This window comes from Arvicola amphibius, chromosome 17 (genome assembly GCF_903992535.2).
Source record: "Arvicola amphibius chromosome 17, mArvAmp1.2, whole genome shotgun sequence".
In the NCBI taxonomy this organism is placed as follows: Eukaryota; Metazoa; Chordata; class Mammalia; order Rodentia; family Cricetidae; genus Arvicola; species Arvicola amphibius.
In genome coordinates, this window is record NC_052063.2 from 28,667,156 (window position 1) to 28,670,729 (window position 3,574).

General features: G+C 44.5%; 1 pseudogene; it reads left to right on the forward strand.

The window, feature by feature from the left end:
• The first annotated feature begins 944 nt into the window (after positions 1-944).
• Positions 945-2,255, forward strand: LOC119803656 (annotated as a pseudogene).
• The last annotated feature ends 1,319 nt before the right edge of the window (positions 2,256-3,574 follow it).

Genomic DNA, 3,574 nt, shown 5'->3' on the forward strand with positions numbered 1-3,574 from the left:
TAATAAGTAGACACATTTTCTTAACCCATTCATCTACTGCTGACAGGCCTTGGGGTTGGCCCATAATGCACTTGTGAGTACAGATGCAATGAGCACAGTTTACAGGTATAGCTGGATCATACGGCAGTTTCATTTTGAGTTTTAGGAAACCTAAGTGCAGGATCCCTCTGTAGACCCCCACTCTCGCCCCACCCCCTGCCAAAGAATTGAACCAGCTGCCAGTGACTGGCCTTAGCTGATGAGGGACAGTACACCACTGGCCATCCAGCCCCCGGGGGCCAGGAGACAATCAGACAGAGGGGAGTCCAGTCAGGAACTCGTTTATTTCCTTACAGTATGCAACTTATAAAGCAAAAACCCATGAATCCCAGAAGAAGTGGAAGGGCAATTAGCCAGTCACATCAGCATTCACATCTGCATGAGCAACACGAGGGCATCAGGCACTTTATGTCATCCTACCCCATCTCTAACTCCAATCATCCTTTTGTAAATAAGTCAGATCTCCTCCCGCCCTTGCTCCCCCTCAGTGCCATCTTGTCTGGGAGTATTCTTCACGGGCTTCATGACGTTACTGGTTTTGAATTTCGTGCCCTTTTCTAACAGCTTTTGGTGTAGCTGTCATGCTTTTGGTGTAGCTCTTATACTTTTGGGGCCAATTGTGCATTTTTCTGCCATTTTTTTTTGCGCTAACTTGGCCACTACTGCCTCCTATATGCTCTTGCTCGATTTAGCCCACACCTAAGCAATGATTTCCACAGTGGCTGTCCTAGGTTTTATTCTCTGAAACAGTGTGTGAGACTTGACTTTTTTCTCCTGCATTATTGCCATCATTTGTTACTTCCTTGATGACAGTCATTCTGATGGCCGTGAGACACATTCAGCAAAAAATTTGGTTTGGATTTCCTTTAACGATAAAGCTGCTAGCTTTTCTCTGCGGAATCACCATGGCGGCTGGGACCCTGTACACATATCCTGAAAACTGGAGAGCCTTCAAGGCCCTCATTGCTGCTCAGTACAGTGGGGCTCAGGTCCGCGTGCTCCCTGCACCACCCCACTTCCACTTTGGCCAAACCCACCGCACCCCTGAATTTCTCAGAAAATTTCCTGCTGGCAAAGTTCCAGCATTTGAGGGGGATGATGGATTCCGTGTGTTTGAGAGCAATGGCATCGCCTATAATGTAAGCAACGAGGACCTGCGGGGAAGTACTCCAGAGGCAGCAGCTCAGGTGGTGCAGTGGGTGAGCTTTGCTGTCAGTGATATCGTTCCTCCAGCCAGCACCTGGGTGTTCCCCACCTTGGGCATCATGCACCATAACAAACAGGCCACTGGAATGCAAAAGAAGAGGTGAGGCGAATCCTGGGGCTGCTGGACACTCATTTGAAGACAAGGACTTTTTTGGTGGGTGAGCGAGTGACTCTGGCTGATATCACAGTTGTCTGTACCCTTCTGTGGCTCTACAAGCAGGTCTTAGAGCCTTCTTTTCGCCAGGCCTTCCCCAATACCAACCGATGGTTCCTCACCTGCACTAACCAGCCCCAGTTCAGGGCAGTCTTGGGGGAGGTGAAGCTGTGTGAGAAGATGGCCCAGTTTGATGCCAAGAAGTTTGCGGAGAGCCAACCTAAAAAAGATACTCCAAGGAAAGAGAAGGGTTCACGGGAAGAGAAACAGAAGCCCCAGGCTGAACGGAAAGGAGAAAAAGGCAGCTGCCCCAGTTCCTGAGGAGGAGATGGATGAGTGTGACCAGGCACTGGCTGCTGAGCCCAAAGCCAAGGACCCCTTTGCTCACTTGCCCAAGAGTACCTTTGTGTTGGATGAGTTCAAGCGTAAGTACTCCAACGAGGACACCCTCTCCGTGGTGCTGCCATATTTTTGGGAGCACTTTGATAAGGACGGCTGGTCCCTGTGGTATGCTGAATATCGCTTCCCTGAGGAGCTCACCCAGAACTTTATGAGTTGCAACCTTATCACTGGCATGTTCTAGCGATTGGACAAACTGAGGAAGAATGCCTTTGCTAGTGTCATCCTCTTTGGAACCAACAACAGCAGCTCCATTTCTGGTGTTTGGGTCTTCCGAGGCCAAGAGCTTGCCTTTCTGCTAAGTCCAGATTGGCAGGTGGACTACGAGTCATATACATGGCAGAAACTGGATCCTGGTAGCAAGGAGACCTAGACCCTGGTTTGAGAGTACTTTTCCTGGGAGGGGGCCTTCTAGCATGTGGGCAAAGCCGTCAATCAAGGCAAGATCTTCAAGTGAACATGTCTTGCCGTCACCTAGCTGCCTGCACCTACCCTTCAGGGAAGATGGGGGTCATTAAAGGAAACTGAACATTGAAAAAAAAAGATAAAGCTGCTAAGCATTTTTTATGTATTTATCAATCACTCATATTTCTTTCTAGAACTCTCTCCCCAACTTACTTGTCCATTTATTGGTTACATATTTTTGGTATTTAAGATGTTAATTTTTGGTATTAAGATATTAATTTCCTATTGGAAAGGTATAGACAGAAGTTTCTGTCCTGCCCAGTCCTGCAGTTGTTCAGTCCCAAAGAAACACACAGAGGCTTATATTAATTATAAACTGTTTGACCCATTAGCTCAGGCTTATTATTAACTAGCTCTTTCAATTTAAATTAACCCATAGTTCTTAGCTATGTTTAGCCAGGAGGCTTGGTACCTTTTATTAGTGCAGCATTCTTATCTTGCTTCCTCTGCACCTGGTTGGCAACTGCATCTCTGTCTTCCTCTCCCCAGAGTTCTCCTCATCTGGTTGCCCCACCTATACTTTCTGCCTAGCTACTGGAAAATCAGCATTTTATTAAAACAATAGGAGTGACAAACCTTTACAAAATACAAAAGCATTATCCCATAGCAGAAAGATACCTTGCAAAGATTTTTTTTTCCCAGTATGTAGGCTGACTATTGACTCTGTTAATTGCGTCTTTTGATGAGCTGAAGATTTTGAATTCTATGCATTCTCATTTATTAACTCTTGCAATTATTTCCTGGGCTATTGAAGCCTTATCAAGAAAGTCATTGGCTATGGCTGTATCTTAGAGTGTTATTCCTGTGTTTTTCTCAGAGTCTAGAAATTTTGAAACTTTATGTTTTATGATATGTTATGTTATGCTATGTTCACACAGCATGAGAAGTTAAGACTTTAGTTCCAGTTGTCTACATGGGATTACCTAGTTTCCCCAATGTCTTTTAATATATGTTTTGCCATTTTTGTAAAAAATAAATCAATTATAGTTACATAAGATATTTTTGGGGTGGGGAGTGTCCTCAATTCTGTCCTATTTGTTTTTTTTTATGGTAGCATTTTATTTATTTTTGTTTTTTTTTAAGACAAGGTTTCTCTGTATAGCCTTGGCTGTCCTTCAACTTGCTCAGTAGAGCAGGCTGGCCTAGAACACAGAAATGTCCTATTTGTTTTTATGTTTACTTTTGTATCCCCCCCATTTTGTTTCAATGGCTCTGTAGTATAATTTGAAATCAGTTATGAAGTTACTTCCAGTCTGGCTTTTGTTGTTGTTCAAGATTGCTCTGTTGGCTAGTTTTATGTCAGCTTAACAA